The following is a 19,008-nucleotide window of genomic DNA, read 5'->3' as shown; positions in this document are numbered from 1 at the left end:
TTTTGGCTAAAAATCTGAATGATTTGCAGCTGCTTGGTTTAGCTGGGAGTTTCAGGAAAATAATCTGTTTCTTGAGGCATAGCTAGTAGATATAACTGAGGACATGGAAAGATAATTGTAAAGTATAAGGTCTGAAAAGAAGAACAAAAAGAAAGATAAGTAAACGTCTTCAGACCTCAAAAACATATTTGATTCAGGAAATAGATTAAGAAATGGATCGACTCATTCATTTGTTTTATTTATGTCATTGCTTTTAGTTGTTAATATTACTTTCGTTGTTAATATTGAAAAAACCCAAACCCTACAGTATGATAAGAACTTGCTTAGCATTTCAATGAGACACAGAGGGAGATGAAAAAAAACAGTTATTGCCTGCTCCTCTACCTTCACTCCTCTGCAATGTGCAGAGCTATAAGCTGAAGATCTGTAATACAAAAACTTTCCCCATTCTGGTGCAACAGATGTTTTCACAAATGCTTCGACTCCCAGAGAAGCAAGACTGGAGATAACTCCCTCATCCTAACAGAACAGCACATTGCCCAGCACTCACGAAGCAGCCTTTATGTGAGATTTCATATAAAAATTACAAAGTACCAAAAAAAGAAATTTCACACCTAGGAAGCTACTGGGGTTTTTTTAATGTAATTATTCCTTTTTCTCCTGCATATGCAGCTCTTTCAGCTTCTGGGGCTGTGACAGTACATTTATCAATTTACTGGCTTGAAACTTGCGCTTTCCCTTAACTTGCATAATGCTACCTCACAATTCAGTTCCGAATTCAAAACAAGATTTCTCTTAAAAAGCCCTGTACATAGAGAAGAAAAGGTTCTGTGCCTTATCCTTTATAACTGAACAAAGATAAAACAGAGAAAGTGTGAGAAAGATAAAAAGTAGAAAGTGTGAGAAAAACAGACATTCTTATTCCCAGTTTTAGATGAAATTTTCTTCTTTTTGTTCTGCAGTCCTTTGTTCCCCACTACAGTAATGCCAAGCTCAAAATACCACTCAAGCAATTCTAGTTAGTGCTGTTAAGAATTATCTATTTAAGTATTAAAGAAGGATATTACATGGTGGGTTTTTTTCCTAGACAACCAGAAGAATAAGGAATCTGCTAATTTCTTTCAGGAAATGAAAGAAAAACACAGAGATAGTGGTTCTGTTTGAAAACAATTGTTCACTCAGTTTTGACTCTACTGGAATATAGATATTTTCTTTGGGGAATTTGAATTTCATCTCATATCCAGCAGAATTTAATATATATTTCTTAAATAATCTATTTGAATACATATTACTCAAATACCAAAGAAGCTCATTCCATCTAGAAAAAAAAGAGGGCATGTCTCTCAGTCTTATAGGAATTGAAGATATGGACTGTCAAGGTTTTATAAGTGCAGGTAGCAGGTGAGTTTGTACTGCTGATAGCAAAAAAAAGCAACCCAATAACAACTGTAAAGCCCTTCTTGTGAGTTAAGTTATGTAAATTGAAGAATGCCCTTACTGTCAGCAGGTATATTATTTCAAAGAAGACAGACAACTGTGTTAATCTCCCTTCTGCTTAATCCCTGTCTCTCCACAAATCATCATGTCGGCAGTTTAAACAGATTTAGATGTGACTGAAATCAAGAAAAGGAGATAGTCTCAGGATGCCGAGGCTGACGCAGGCCTCCAAGAGGTAATTTTGTTTGTGGTAGAGAGAGAGCACAGGAGAGAGAGTAAATCTAGCAAATCTAACAAAGCAGCCCTCTGGCCCAGCCCTGAGGATCAAATCCAATTCTACCAAGATACACATTAAGCCCTGTCTATCACAGCTTTGCCCTTGAAAAGACAAATAATGATGAGATTCACCTCATTGTGCTTGTCTCTGGAGAGAGGGGACAGAAGACGTTTAAGGAATCTGCACTGTTGCTCATTTTGAATGCCTTGTGTTATTTAATTCTTATTATCTTAGAACAGGGATAAAAAAACAGTTAACTCTGTTAGTTTAACCACTTGCTGTCCCTAAGTAAGGCAAAGGAACAGTCAATAGTAGAGAAAGTGGTAGTCAGTGGAACAGGGGCTCGTGCATTATGCATCTTGATCAAATTATTTTTTGCAAAATGCATCATTTATATTTCCTCTTTTGGATGAAAAGGACTGATTTCTACTTACTGTTCTGCTGAAAATCATTGTGGAAAACATTTTCAAAAGACTGCTGGGAACTGGAAAAAAAAAGAACAGTAAAGCTTTGAATATTTAATAATTTTCTGATAGTATTAAAGTTAGATTCACTCATATTCCCTGTGTGCTGTACTATGTCAAAACCAGTCCTTTAGCTCTATTTTTCAGTACCTAATAGTCAAGTTTTAGATGAAAGAGTCCTTTTCAATAAGGATTACTAGGATGCCACTCCTGAAGTTTTTAAAGCAGAAATTCTATCATTAATCACTTTAGCTTTAACTCTTATCTGATCAAATTAGCATTTGCAAGACTACACCTAAAATAAAAAAAAATAGTCTTTGGAATAATCTTCAATGCAAAGAAAATTATAATTACCTGGGTGGTCTGCATGATCACAGCTTGCAATTCTATGTCTTAGAAGAAAAACAGAAAATTAATTAGTTCACATTAGTGATACTCTTGAAGATGAATAGCTATATGAAAGGGCTGAGAATTATTACAGTTATCAGATTACACAATAAACTGCTACTCACAATTAAAAAATTGCAGTAATTTAACTGAACCTAAATGAGATGCCACTGTTGACAATTCCTTGGGCCAACATCCCAGGGTCTAGCTGATGGGTTGAGGGGAAAGAAAAAGAAAATCTGGTCAGATCACCAGTGTACAAGATTGCAGGGCCTTTTGTGTATGACCAAAAGGATGCAGGCTTTTGTATCAGAGTGGCCAGGTGTCACGAGTGGGAGTGGAAGGCGTAGACAAAATTTATTAAAAAGCCCTGCTGTTAAGTCATGAGGTTCAGAAAGCACTCTTTTGCTTTCTAAACTCCTTCTCAAAGAGGAGTCTAGGTGTGGATGAATCCAATCTTAACCTCGGATTGTGTCAACACTTTAAATGTAAGGAATTACAGAGGTGTGATTGAACCACTTTTGTCCTGCAGGTTTTAATGATTGGCAAAATGAGAATATTTATGTAAAATGAATCATTTATTATTACAAATGATCAGACAAAAGATTTTATTCAAAATTATTTACTGCACAATATAAATGCTAAAGCTACTATTAGTATAGTATAAGACAGGACAGGATAGTGCACAATATGGAAGAAATTATTGACACAATTATATTAAAGCTAGCAAAAAGAAATTAAGTAGAGATTGATGTAACTCACCCATACCAATGTTTGTGCGGAGATCTCTTTCTCTCAGCCTCCAGGAGTGTACCAGGGTGAATTTATGCTGATACTTTTGGTCTGTGTTTGGCCCTGCCACCTGTGAAAGCTTTGCTCTTTCCCTGCCAAGTTATGGGAAAACAAGCACTGATAAAGGGGAAAGTTGTCCTTGAAGAGAGCTTCTTGTAGAAACTGTTTTAATTGGTATTCTGTGATTGGCCAGTTGTCCACCAAGGGCATTTGAAGGAGATTCTGATGAGGAGGGGAGGAAGGCTCGCCCCCAGACTCAATTAAGAAAGACCCTCAAAGCATACTGCGCCTGCGTGAGGGGATTTCCGAAGTTCTCACACATGCGCAGAAGAGATGCACTTACATAACCGGGAGGTGGGACTGAGGGCCTCTGGCTGGGCGGTGCTGGCCACACCTGGGAGGTTGTGGTCACTCAGTTAATTGTATAAAAGTAGATAGTGCTTTCTTGGAGAGGAGTTAACTTCACATCAAGGACAACGTTGCCTTTTGGCGGGGACGCCTGCCAGTTTGTGAACTTACTGACTCTCCAAGGATGCCGCTTCCGCTACGGGTAATTATAGGCATGCTAGGTCGGTAAGATAACTTTATGGGCAACAGGTGGGTAACTGGGGCTTATTTCTCTCCTCCTTCCTCCCTTTTGGGTTTGTTCGTTTTGTTGGCCACCCTCTGGGTAATAAATCTTGGTTTTTGTTAAGCTTTCAACGGTGTCATGGTTTCAAGCTTCAGTATATCCTTGAACCTCCTCCCTATTACGCAGGAATATCCTCGGAGGGCGTCATCACCCAAGGGAGGAATCTCCACACATACACCCCAAGAAGGGTTATGTCACAAGGACCTAACTGCATCAGAGGGGACTGGACTTTTACACTATGAAGTGATTGACTGCTAGTCACAAATTTAAGCCTGTCACCACTTTATCTGTCAAATCCTGTTTCAAAAGCAGGATGTGTGTTCAAAATCTGGTGAACCAGACTGGTTGTAGCATAGTCAACACCAAGGCAGCACCCTGGCCCAGCAGTTGAACTTGCATGATAGCTTGCATGATGACTTCCATATTATGCATTCTCTGATTGGATTTTAGGTCTGATTATGGTAGGCTCTTCTGCCACATCAGGAGTAATTCTTGAGCATTTGCAAGAGCAAAATCCTCTCTGTTCCTTTCTCCCAACAAGTACCATTTCCCTTCCTGTACCTTGCTGTGGGGTCTTTTCCTACCTGAAGAGAGGCCCATAGAAGGAAGAGGTGGGTTCACCTCACAGTATGGGAGACGGGGCTTGTGCTTTTATTCTGTTTGGAACATTTATAGTCTCCTCTGAAACCTTCCTAATCAATTTCACTGAAAATTACTTCTGAGAAAGACTTCTGGTTTTAGCAAATTAACTTTGTAACGTCAAAGAAAAACTTTATCAAAACAACCGTGACCCATTCTAGATGCAGTAGTTCATTTCCTCGACCTTGGAGGTACCTCATTTGCCAGGTACTGCCTCTTCTCAGGCAATTGCTATGCTGTATTTTAGCATTTCTCTGTTTGTAGCTGTTCATTCATTGCGTCCTTTTGAATTTGTTTCCACGTTATTCAAACGTGGTCCTATGTGGCAACTGCAACCTAGAGATTTGTTTTATATGGTTTAAATTGAGTTTATAACACCTGCTGTAGATTTCGTTCTCAGCCAAGTTTCTTTATTTCATGAAATATAATTTCTTAAATGCTTTTGATCATAGAATGAAAGAGCTAAGGATGCACAACATGCAATATTCAAATTACATATAGTAATATAAGCATATAATTCAGTTAATAAGGAATTGACAAATCTAAATTCTCCTTCTACATTGTGAGCCACCTTTCCTGGAACTATTTGTAACTCTGGCATATTAGAAGAGTCCTCAACTGTGGTATTTTATGGACTGATGAATATTCATAATTTAAACTATACATTTTCTTAAAGGAACTCAAAGAAGCTACTTAATGAAATTTCTATTCACTGATTGCTTCATTTTCATGAAGATTTGCTTCTGTTTGTGACATCAGAAACGAGCTTTTACTAGTAAATCTCATCACACTTAAAATTTGCTTCATGAAAACACAGTTTGGTGTCCTACTTTTCCTGGATATGTGAAACAATACTCTAACCCAATTCTGCAGGTGAAAAGCAAATCCTGATGGCATGTTAAAATTCTTTCTCATGGCCACCTTAAGCTTTTACTTATTTTTTTTTGTGTGTGCATAATTAATATACGTTTATAGTTTTTAAATTGGATTTAATTCAAAAAGTGTGAAAGTTGTTGTGGCAGTTTGAGTCACATTAGAAATCCAAAATCCAATGAATGGATGAATGTGAATCATTGTGCTTGTGTGTTTAGTGGCTCAACGTTTCAGTCATCGTACACACAAATGGCAGTGAAAGTCAGCAATGAGCAAAACTGCAGACTCCTTAAAATTTTAAAAAAAATCACCCTGGCAAGAGAACTGGAGTTTGCAAGATCTAGAAAATTTAATCATAATTAAACCCAGTAAGAAGAATAGTCTCAAAGTTAATTACATAATTGGAAACACAAAAACCCAGTAAGAGGAATAGTCTCGAAGTTAATTAAATAATCAAAAAGACAGAAGAAAGCTGTGCCAGCCCTAATGCTCTGAGCTATTTCTCTAAAGGAATTGTCTCTGCAGAGAGATCCTTCTCTGCTCTGTGCTGAACTGGAGAATGATTAAGGCTGGCGGTCACTTTATGTTGCCTGTGGTAAATGCAGTCTGTTCAGAGACTGAAGCACAGAGATGTGGATGTCTGCAGTTGCTGAGCCATCACGAGTGTTACAGCAACAGCTACATTTTATAGTGGTAGTGCTAGACAAGAACGCCCTCTTAGGGTCATGAGCCTCCTATTGCCCAGATACTATATCAGTAACTGGGTGCTAGGTAGGAGAAGATTAATAATCCATTTTTCCAAATGCAAATAATATAGGATCTGTCTCTGTCTGCAAAAGCAAGGCACTATCATGAAATCTGATTGGCCACTGTTTGTGCTGCCTGCTCAGCCCTGAAATCTGGCCTTCATGCGAGCCAGCACAAGGGTGTGGTAGCAGGAGATGTGTACTAAGTATTATCTCAAGGCACAATCACGCCCATTCCATGTTGCAATAAGAGATTTTGAACTCTTCTGCCAACCTTTATGCTGGGCTAACAAAGTACTGGGTTCACTGAAGGAGAATCAGAAGGAAATGGTACAAAAGGTAAAAAATATTTTAATGAACACTTTGCTTAAATACAGAAAATATTCACGTATCTCCCAGGTGTGATCACAGCCAAATAATACATGTCACCATCTTTGTTTCATGCCTTTGCATTATTCCAGTGCAATTCTAGCCTAACAGGCTAACAGGTAAGAACACAAAAAAAAAAAAATGTAAGAGCCTGGATATTGCTGTACCAAGCTTTGCAGCTAAATTCCTTACTACTGCCCTTGCCTGGCTCTGACTTCTTAGGAGCAGTTGTATTTTATGTACCAAGTGGAACTATCTGCCAAATGAAAAACAACTTGTAATGCCTTGGCCTCGATTGCTTTATATCTTATGAAAATATTAATTGCCTGGTAGCTATCTTCTTTCATTGTTTTAATTAAGCAATTTCCTAGGTAAATTTTAGTTCTTGCAGTGTGACACATATTGAATCTTCTTAAAAAACCTTCTTAAACTAAAAGTGATACAGTCATTCTGGCTTTTCCTCTTTTCTCGTATTTCTAAATTTTATTTGTCTGTTCTGCAATCTAGATAACACTGATGAACACAAAGAATTGTCTTAAAGCTCTTCTGTTCAGTCCGATTTTTGGCTGAACTTTATTATGATATTTCTGTTGTTCATTCGTGTTCTTGTTATGCAAATATCTTTGCATAGGCAAATTTTAGTGAAAGCAAGAGACTATTTCCAGTATCTCTGTGAAGTCTTTGTTCTTTTATTCATTATACTGAGAGGAGAATGTTATCTAGAGAACCAAATATAGAGTACAATGAGCATGCCAAAATTTCACATGGAGGTTTTCCTGGTTTTGATTGTTGCAAGTCTAATCCTCCCAAGGTTATGCACACAAACCATGTGTTCCAACCATGATCCTGAGAAGTCTACTCATGCTATAGATAGAAAAAATTATGCCACCGCATTCCTATTCAATAACATACCCATGAAGAAACAGGACCAGTATAGAAGAGTATGACTTGCACTGAAAACAGTTTTTAAGATAGGAATTGTCAAGTTTCCTTTGCCTCACCCTTCCAGCAGCTCTCAAGAACCACACTGAAAAATGTGTTCACTAGATGTCATAGAAATGGGAAAGGAAGCTGACATCCCAAAATTATCCCATTAATCCAGGTTTTACAGCCATTAACCTAGGAGTGTAGTAACAACAGTCCAGTTCAGTTTCATAGAGTTAATGAGATCAAGTAGAAAAGGGCCTTTCCTCTTGTGTATAATAGCAAAGACCTAACTTGATATCTTTGTGATCATATTATGTCTTAATAAAGTAATAGAAGTAATTGCAGCTGATTAGTGGTTTTGATGTAATGTTCTTAGACTACTGTAAGGCCTTTGACTTAATACATTTTACTTACAAAATTAGAGAAACAAGAAGCCAGTATGAAACCTATAAAAGGATTGAAACTGGCTGATAGTTTCATAAATGGGTATGAGCAGCTCCCACCTTCAGGAATCCACCTCACCTGCTAGTTGTTTGGTTCCCTTGGTTCTTTCTGTAGATGCCAGAGAGAAAAAAAGAGAAACTTCTTCAGAGAGAAAAATGTGCTTTGCTTGCTCAGAAATAGCCTTGGAAAGAATCACCTCAATTCCGTAAGGAACTTTGGGAAACTGGTAACTGAGATAATGAAAGTTGCAATGCCCCAGACAGAGAAGGTAAAATAAGTATCATTATTTGCTCAAGAGTGGACAGTAGTTAGTTTTTTAACATATGCTCTGTAATATATTTGTGGTTACACAGAAGTAAGGACTTCTAGAGGACATAAAATAGAGTACTTTACTTCTAGAGGACATAACAGTGTGTGGAAGGCAAACAGTAAGGGCAGGTCACACAGTAAGGGTAGATCACTTGCTAAAATGAGCACCAATGTAAACACTCAGTATGGCTTTGAGTATTTTTAATGCATTTAATAGGTCCAAATGCAGCCAATACTTACAAAACAGAAGAATTTGTCCCTTCTTGTTTATCTAGAGGAAGAGATATAACTAAACACAAGCTCCAAATGCAACAGTGTGGTCAAAACCAGTCACAAGACCCTGTTTCACTAAATGGGATATTTATTGGGAATAGATATCTGTATTTCTGTTCTTGGCAGTGGAACAGTACCTATGGGGATATTGTGTTGTCCAGCTCCAAGGCCTGCAATATTAAAAGGGTGTTCATAGTGTAGAAATGTTTATACGAGTTCTATTGATCAGAAAATACTTCTCACAATACATGTCTTTCAGTAGCTAGTTCATCCAGTTTTTCTTAACAAAAGGGAAGGTTAGGGGATTGCATGCCCAAAGCCTCTGTACCTACATGACAAACAGGCACTTCACAATAGCAGATTCATCAGTCCAACAGGTAATTCTGTAATGAGATCAAATGATCTAGATGAAGCAAGCCAGATTCGGATTGACTATAAAACACTAAAGACTAATAAAACATTAAAATAATTTGCTACTGATTATGGCAGACTTATCTCTAGAAACACTTTCAACAAGATTGGTTATTTTTTTTAAATGGAACACTCTAGTTCACACGGGAATTCAAAAATCTCCAGTGGACTGTGTTGTGCAGGAGGTCACAGCAAATGATCACAATGGCTCCTTCTGGCTTTTATGATCTATGAATCTCTGAACTTGGTTCAATAAAATGAGTACAGCTGCCTAGCTTCAGGCACAGCAGATAATGGACTGAGCTTTCTCCTCACCACTGATATGTAAGCTCACATTCAAAACTCCCAGGAAACAGTCCAGTGAAATAAATTAATATTCCTCTTGATACAGGTGCATAGCTTGGAAAAATCTATGTTAACTGTTTTACATTTAGTCATCTTGGGCCAGAATTAAAAGAAAATTAAAGTTCATAGAAGAGGCAGTCTTCAGGAATGGGATACAATTCAGCAAACCCGAGAAATTCTCATAAGCTTTCTCTATAATCAGATGAGAGTTGTAGGCACAAACCCAAGCTAGATGTTCAGGAGAGCTGGAATGATTCACTGCCTGATGGTGTCTTTCTCCCTCACTGACTATGGTGTACCACAAATGCCACACATACACGACATACCCAAAGTTCAGAGAGCTAAGCAGGTGAAATCCAAGAGTATGAGATTAAGGGTGAAATTCTCTTTCACACTATCAGTGCCCCTGACACTGGTGTTACCACTGAAAATATGGGAGGTGTATATATATGTATTTATATATATATATATAGAAGCCAGAAAATTAGAGATCCCTGTGATAGAAACTTTTAACAGAATGATAAGCAAGGCCAGTTTCAAACTTCTAAACAAGGCTTGACTAGATTGCTGCTCATTAACAATGCTCATTCACATTAGTTACTTCATAATCCCTATGAATCATTATCAGGACATATTCAAAACATTCAGTCCTTACCTATCATATTCTCAGTTTTCTGTGACTACACAGTGCTACTGAACTGACACAGCACAGTTACCTGGCTGACCACTATGGGCCTTGATAGCCTTAGCCATCTACACTGGCATAGCCATATCTAAGAGCTTTTCAATAAATCATAGAATCATAAAATCATACAATGTTAAGGGTTGGAAGGGACCTTAAAGATCTTCTAGTCCCAACCACCCCTGCCATGAGCAGGGACATTTCACACTAGACCAAATTGCTAAAGGCCGTATCCACTGCAAGGGTTGAGGCACCAACAACCTCCCTGGGCAACCTGTTCCAGTATATGACCACCCTCACAGAAGCTTATGACTTCAAATAGTCAGTAAATATCTATTAAGCTTTCAATATATATAAGGCTTAGGACCTTGCAAAAAGCATTAAATTGAAAGCACTTAACCCAGAATTTGTGTGAAACAATAACTGCTATTTATTGCAATTTTAAGTCTTACTTCTGCTACAGTCAAAATATCCTTATGAGCAAAAATGAGACATCCCTTGTATATGGAACCAGAAATTTATTTTTAGGCTAAATAAAATTTTTTAAAGTTTGTTTGTGGTGAGAGGGATTCCTTCTTCCTCAGCTGTATGAAGGTAGATATAATTTTACTATTCCTAATAATGGTCACCAAAACCAAGAGATTATTTAAACAGATGTTCCAGCAGTCTGCAATTACAACATGGTATTGTTCTATGTTGAACCTGATAATCAAAAGCTTTCCAAACAGATAGATAGCTTGCATGTACCAGCGCAGCTGCTATTGCCAATCCATTCCTGGTCACTGGAAGAGCTGACTGTAGGGATGAAGCTCCTAGATACAGTTTGCTTGTCAGCTATCACAACAGCTCTTCTGTTGCACACAAAGATGCTTCATTTCTGCAATACATGTGAGAGTCAGGGAAGAAAAACCTTAGAGAGTAATGAGATTTGTGGTGTACTAAACACCTTAAATTCAAACCCATAAAACTGAAATCAAATGAGAATTCAAGAATGACTAATGGGTCTTTCAAGGTTGTGGAAGGACAACAGCATATCCGCATCAGTATAAACATGTGCAGCAACTTTTCTGTTGAGTTAGAAGATAGTTATTCACTGGCATGATGAAGGAAAGGAGGAGCCACCTGAACTAGAGGAAAGGGAAGAATGCACTCAGCATTTAACAGATCAACATCACAATGACAGTTGATGCTGATGGAGTCAAGATAAACAGGAAAGCAGCTGATCATCACAAGAAAGAAAGCATAACACAAGATAAGGAATGTGGTAAAGACACATCCCCCCAAAATAGTGTACCTTAAATTATAATCTTGGGGTTCAGTTTTGAGTACAAATAACCTGAGAAATCGTAGAATCACTTTAGCAATCCGTTGAAGAAACTACTCTGGGCACTAATTGAAAATGTAAATTACATACTGTGACCAACTTCTTTCAGTTTAGTCACTTTTCAAAGACTTAGTCAAAACAGAAGCAAAATCAGCCTTTCACATTCACTTTTCTGATGATCTTGGATCACTGGTGGGAAAAAGGTAAAGCTGAAAACTCTGCAAAGTCTATTGTTTATCCTGTACTATAAAAAACTGCTATCAAACTGGATAAATTAGTGGGTGCGTGGATGAATGAATGGATGGAAAGAGAAAGATTATGTGTATGTGCATATACTGATGCACACACACAGCTTTAATATGTGTAGAAATGTGTGTGTACACATATATCAAAAAGCATATTTGCTACAGACAAAGCTTAGTTCAGGCAGACCCTGAGGGAATGTATTCAAAAAGAAAAAAAGAAAAGAAGGCTATCCTGAAGTTAGCTGACAAAGATCCATTTCAAACAGATTCAAACTCTGTGGTATGTAGGAATATTAGACAGTTGTGGAAAATAGAACAGTTTTCTGTAGTAAGAAAATCTGGTGCTGTGCAATAGCTCAAGTAACATTTTTGAATTTTGGAATCAAAACCAAAGAACTTAAAAAACCCATAAATGAAATTGATGCAGTACAGCATATACAGCTTATTAAGTCAGTCACAACATTTCTGATTTGTGCCCCTGTTTTAACCACAGACTTTTGATTTTTAAACAAAGCTCCTGATCTCATGCAGGGTTAGCTTAGATTTTAAATTCTGATAGAAACAGTTTCATATATTAGAGAAAACCCAATAGATGGAAAATAAATTGTTTTTCTTCAGTGATTATTTTGTTCCACAGATCACGGAGTTGCTAAAGGCAGTGGGGCGCTCCCCTGTGGTGCTTGGTATTTGTCAAGTGAGTTGCAGAATTGTTCATCCGGTACTAATAAACAATCTCATTAATACTGTCTGAGCCCTGCTGCCTGCTCCAGCAAATCTGTCCAAACCTTCATAGGCTAGTCCCCTTTACTGCAACATACTCTCTCCCTTGTGTGCAGGGAGAGCTCCTCCTCCCTGCTGCATTCCTCATCTCCCCAGCTATCTCTCTGTGGTCCAAGTCATTAAATTAAAACAGAAGAATGATGGAGAGAAACTAACATACCAATCTAACAGGTCTATATTGCTTTCCCAAATTACAATACGAACCATATGATTGGGAGAACTGATAATTTTATCCTCCTATTATTCATGGACCTTGTTTACTCATTGCAAACAGACCATTAAAACTAGAGAGAAATCTGATTTACCAGCAAGGTTTCAAATCCCATTTAAGGGTACCTCGGATCTCAGTCCTCTATGAAAATCACATTGGTTTGCTCTGCTAGAGCTTAGAGTCCCTCCAAAAGCAAATAGATATTGGGATTCATTTCTATTGTCTACTTAGACATTCCTCTAAATGACAAAACCTTGCCCATGAGGACAACATTTGTGTGGTGGGTCCCTTGGAATTTCCACTACAGGTAGAAGGAAGGTGAAATAATAAAACTTTTCTGGAAAAGGTCTCTTAAATACAGAGGCATCTAAGGATTTTTGTATCTCTAAATAAAGAGGTAGATAGATACTCAGTTCTGTTTTTCTAAGAGACACCCTTTTGCTTTGAGAGTTTAAAAATGTACCTTGGGTTTTCTTATTCAGTTACTGTTTTCATTGTATGTAGAGTTCTTTATATCGTATTTGTGCAATAAACTTACAGTTCAAAAATATATTTCTCTGAGTTATGAGAAGAGAAACCATTAATGGCAAAATGATAAGTTAGACTATCCTTATAAGAGAAGGTCTGCAGATGTAAAAGTATTGAAAAAAAAATGTACAGAGCATCTCAACAATGCAAATATAAGATCTGAAGGCTCTGAAGCCTCCAGAATGAACAGATTCAATGAAAGAAACATGAAAATAACAAGAGGTCATTTCAGAGAATGTTTCTGTACAGCCAGAAATCTCAGAGCAGACCTACACACAAAATATCCAGATGACAGATTTCTTTGGGATCAGGGGAAGGCATTCATGTGTGTACATGTCATATCATCCCTCTGCTTAGTCCGTTCAGGTAGTGATATTTCAGGACCCTGCTCTTATAAAATTGTGATGACAGAAAGTCGTTCCTTTCTGACTAAGCTAGAGTGAATTCACAAAAAGTGATAGTTCTTTCCAAGGGAACAAGAAAATAACTGCTTAATGAGGAGCCAGGTAGCATAGTTTTCTCTTCAAACTTTGCTCAGAGCAACCAGGGCATCTGGATTTTTGCAGGTTTGCTCAGAATTATTTATGTACATCAAGAAATCTCATTTATTTTATTCTTGTAAAATATACTGGCAATTTACACATGCCAAAAGTGGGAAAGAAAGATGATTCTTTACCATTAGATTCAGATGGTGCTTCAGAACTGAAAAGCAGAGATTTAAAAGTGGGTTGAGCTTCATTAATGCCATTTCATAAACTTCCTTCCTGTATTCTCATCTCAAACTCCATCCTGCTCAGCACAGCAAACCAAAGAGCTGTCATACAACAGTGACACTTAAGACACTACCATGCCCAGATCCACCCATTTCGGGTGAAATGGGAAAGGCCTCATATTCTGCTGTCTCTACTTTCTAGCATCAGTTTTTTTACTGAAAATATATAAAACATAAATAGTTTTTCAATATTGTTATGTTTTAAAAGAGTAATCACAAGTGTAAATGTTTTTAGTAATTAGTTCTTAATGAATATATGTGTGCTTGACATAAGAGAGAGAAATTTTAGCTAAACCTGAAATAGTTCTTCAATGTCTTCATGAGTGGAATTCATCAGTGGAATTCACATGCATAAAAAGTCCATGAAGCACATGATGAACCCCTGAAACACAATCCAATACATTCCACATTCTTAACTAAATTGAATACTTCTGGTATAATTTGATGATTAGCTGATCACCTTTTTTGCCACACACACACATCTTCTATTAACCATCAAGATGAAACGATCCCAATACACAACTCTGCTGAATAACTAGAGAGTCAGTTAAGCCATTTCAATACAGTATAATACATAACACTCTCCCAAAAGGAGTCAGAAATTAAGAAACAGACGTATTATCAAATAAAACCAATGTATTCCTCACAAATTTTCTTGTTATTGCCATTGTCTATTTTCTCTCTCACCATTCCTCCTCATTTTCTGTGGTGCTTTGAGACTCCCAAAAATCTAATTTCTGAGTCCAAGCCCCCCTCCCACAACTCACTGCAGTGTGAGAGGGGTTTTCCAGACACAACACAAGACTCAATATGGGGGGAAGGGAATTATATTACAATAATTGTACAAATAAATATTATAATACATTATATACACAATCCTAGCTATCTCTCTTATGACAAAGCAGTATTTACATTGGATCAAATCTCCTCTCCCTCCAATAAAAGTCCAGAAGGGAAGAAGGAAAGATCCTTTCCACGTTCAGGGCAGCAGTGTCTCTCTCTTCTTCAATGCAGGAGTCGTAGCTGGAGTTGTAGTTGGATCTCTTTCTCCATTACACACAAGGGGGTCTTCTCTCACCCCTCTCGGCCCTTCGACTCCAATCGAAGGTCTCTCTCCCCCGTGGACTGCGAAGCAGGGACAAGGCTTGCCTCACCGCATCATATCATAAAGTGCAGGGGTCTTCGTGACAGTCCCTTCCTCAGGGGATTTACCCCCTGAGTCAGAACGTTTAGGGCAGCTTTGAGTTCAGTCCCTGCCCTAAGTGTTCTATCAGAGCTCCTCTGCTCTGTCTCAGCTGCCAGCCTGGTAGCAGCAACGGGGGGGTAAGGCCCTCCTCCGCATTCTGTCCGGCCATCCCGGTCCAGCTTCCAGGATGACTCTGAGCTCTTAGCTCCTCTCTCCAGTGCTGCTGCATTCCAAGACTCCCCTCAAGTAGGAGTCCACCCCCTCCTCCTAGGAGGGATCTCAAAGGGGTTTTGGGAGAGTTTGATTCAGTTCTTACTCCAAAACTGTTTCTGTTGAGCTTAGTCCTCTCTTTCTCTCTCCATCAAACATCTCTGTGTCTCTCTGCTTAGCTGCATGCTGACTTTGCCGCTTGTTTCTTATCTTCTTGGCTTTCTGCCATAGCCTTCCACTCAGCACTGCCTCTGCCGCCGCTTTCAGTATCTTTGGCTGTCCACTCACAGCAAGGAAACTTCCCCCAGCCCTTAGCTACAGATACTTGGCCTAGTCTAATACTGTTCCAAGTTCCTGCAGCCCCTCAGCCAGGGGCTGGGGGGCCCAGCCCCCAGCGAGGCTCCTGGCTCTTCTCCCCTCGTGGCCTAAAACATGGCCACTTCTTCAACAACTACCTCATCATCCTTCTTTTCCGGTCTGGTGTGATATGTTTAAATTTTGCAGGGGCGCTGACTGGGTCAACATCTTCTGACACCACCCCCTCGGGGGTTACCATTTTTTTAACTCCAGGGGGAAAAACACTTTTTTTTCCCCACCACATTTTCCATATCCAATTACGCTTTTTTTCATCTCTTCTCCTATTTCCATGTTTTGTCCTTTCTACTTATTTTCACGCTCTTTATATCATCTCTATTTTCTTTTTTCCTTTGAAATTCCAGTTTAAAGGACTTCCTACATTCTTCATCTCTTTTCTGTATAGTGATTCATTCAGTTTCTGCAATCTCCTGCCTAAATTTTCTATGCAATCTTGTGTTCTGAACATGCACTTCAAGTATTTATTTTTCACTTTTTTTTACTGAAGTACATTCACCCATGCTGGTGCTAGATTGTTCTGCTTCCTAATTTTTAATTTCAACAGACATTAGCAATGTATGGTAGATTTGTTGTTGCCAACTATTACTTAAATTAAAAAAAAAAAAAGAAACACACATAAGGCAGTCAAATGTTTGGTATCATTAATATTTTCAGCATGATTGAACAACTGAGGGGAAAATCTCAAACATAACCTATTAATCAATTTAGAAAAAGATTGCATTCTTTACTAATACACATGTGCAACTGCTTGTATTTCTTTCAGTTCTGGATTTGCACACATGTGACCTTGATGACTTTGAAATATGGAGGTCTACATGGCATATCAGAGCCCAACATGTCGCTCCCAGGATTTGCAGTGGTACTGCCACATTACAGTGAGGGGACATGCAAATAAAACAGCTCAGGTCTGGAAGCAGTAAAATGACTTCTGGGCAGCGCTGCGTGTGACTGCCAGAAGTCTTACCTAAGCCGTGTGTCCCTGTACTCACAATGCAGTTGGGCTCTTAAAATGACAAGAGACATGCTCTTCTTTAGCAGCATGGCTGATGGGCTTTTGTAACCAGAAAAGAAGAAAAGTTGAACCCATACCAATAGCATTGATGTAATTTTGCAATATTTTATAAATGTTTAGTTGGGTGTTATGTATGTTTGTTTGTTTGTTTATGTATACTATTGAATGAATTTCTAAGGACCCTGAGAAATATGCCCCTAAATAAGGATGTCTCTGTGGTGGGGAACATATCAGAACTATATTGAACTCCATCTGGAAGAATATCACTGAGATGTCAAGGATCAGAAAATGTCTTAGAGAATCTGTATCTGAAGAAAATTCACCAAGTTATCCTGATAAATACCTAAAAGGCTTTAGCTGCCTATGAAAGGCTGTCCACAAACAAGCAGCATATCTCATTAATGCAAGCAGAAATCTTTGGTAGCAAAACCAACCAACTGTTTTGACAGAGTAGATGAAATCACATCTGAGTTGCATGTCTGAGTCCCTGCAGAAATGTGCAGGATCCCTTCTTTAAAACTGAGTATTCAGAATTGATTACTGTGATGCCCAATACTGTACTGCTGCTTATGTTAGGAATTGCTTTATCCTATAAGGGAAATCTGAGTCTCATGTTTTGGTCTCCACTTTATATTTATGTTCAGTCTGATTATCTGTCCTTGAGGATTAGCTGCAAAATTTTGATGTGGAAATTTAAGTATTATCCAGAAATGGATGAAACTTCTGTGCCTCAGCACCAAGACTCATTGACCCCATCCAAGGGAGACAGATAATTTGCAACACCCTTCTGTGCCAGGAAGCTAATCTAGCACATCAAGCACAGACTACCTCCCAGGCTTGTGCATCACCACAGTGCAGACTATCATGTAATGCCTATCCAAGCACAGCATGTGTGTTATGTCAACACAGCACTGCCCACAGGACAGGAGAATATCCCTAATTCAGCACTAACTCGTATAACAGCCGTCTCCTTATCCACATAGAAGCAGCACAATCACAGAAACATTCCTGTGTGTGGCAGACAATGTGGCAGCCCTGATACGAGTATACCTGTAGGAATCCACCATTTCTGCACCTGCTGCACTTTGCAGACTCTACTGTGTTTTTGCGGTGAGCTGACATTTCCATCTGCCATATCCCCATCCAGCTGCACTCTCACTGCACTCTCATCCCACCCCTCCTTAACAGGACAGGGGAGGAAATATGATGAAAAAGCTCATGGGGTGAGATTAACATGGGTAGGTCACTTACCAGTTTCATGGGGAAAACAGACTTACCTTGGAGAAAATCAACTTAATTTGTTGACAATTAAAATAGATTTGGACATGAGAAACAAAGATTAAAACAACACCTCCCCTCATCCTCAAATACTTTTTCCCAGGCACACCTTCACTTCTTCATTCCCAGTTCCTCCACCCACCCCAGCCCTCAAGCATCACCAGGGGATGGGGAATGAGGAACCCTTTTCCTTCTTCCCCTGCCTTTGTGGCATTTCTTTGCCCTTTCATAAACACATTTTCACCACCAGCATGGCCGAGGGGCTCAGCCGTGCCATGCAGTGGGTGGGCTGGAGTCAGCTGGGACAGGACATGTCCTGCCCAGGGCAGCCCCTGCGGTGCCTGGGCACCGGCACCCACAACAGGAGCCGTGTGATGGAGGGATGACCCATTTGCTGGCATGAAGATCTGAAAACAAAGACACAGACAGGTTGAATGAGTTGCCCCAGATCTTGACTTCAGTGTGGCAGAGCAGCGTCAGTCGGTGGCTGCAGCTTGCTGTCTGCGGGACATTTATGCAAACGGTTATGCACGGACACAGCTGAGCACAATTTTCTTGACGTTTAAGTATCTTTAGATGTTTTTGTCATTTTGTCCATGACCAGAGGAATATACTTATCACTTGAAATGTTGCAATTTTTTGCATTTTTTTATTCCTTTGATCTGTTTATCTCACTACAAGGTCAGCAGGATGTTTTTTGCTCAGTGTTGTTTCTTAGATTCAAAATATGTCGTGGTACATTCTGACAAATATACAACCAAAACTCTTGTAGCCTTCCTTACTGCAGTAGCCAAATGCCTTGCAGTAGTGATGGCATTTACATAGTTTTATATTTTGATATAAGCCGTACAGCTTTATCTGCTTTTAGGAGCTGTGTAGGTCCTGAAGGAATCTGATCTGTAGGGGTTAAGATGTATATTTAGTGAGGCCATGCATATCAATGCATTCTTCACCAGCTCTGACTTTAGTAAATGTTTTGCTTCAGATGCTTTTGTGAAGAATTAACATAATACATCAAAGAGGAGAGGGGAAGGGAGGGGAAGGGAGGGGAGGAGGGGGGATAAATGGGGTTGGGATGGGG

The sequence above is a fragment of the Neopelma chrysocephalum genome, unplaced genomic scaffold (genome assembly GCF_003984885.1).
Source record: "Neopelma chrysocephalum unplaced genomic scaffold, ASM398488v2 Primary Assembly neopelma1_45, whole genome shotgun sequence".
In the NCBI taxonomy this organism is placed as follows: Eukaryota; Metazoa; Chordata; class Aves; order Passeriformes; family Pipridae; genus Neopelma; species Neopelma chrysocephalum.
The sequence above is the reverse complement of the archived record's forward strand: the minus strand, read 5'-3'. Positions refer to the sequence as shown.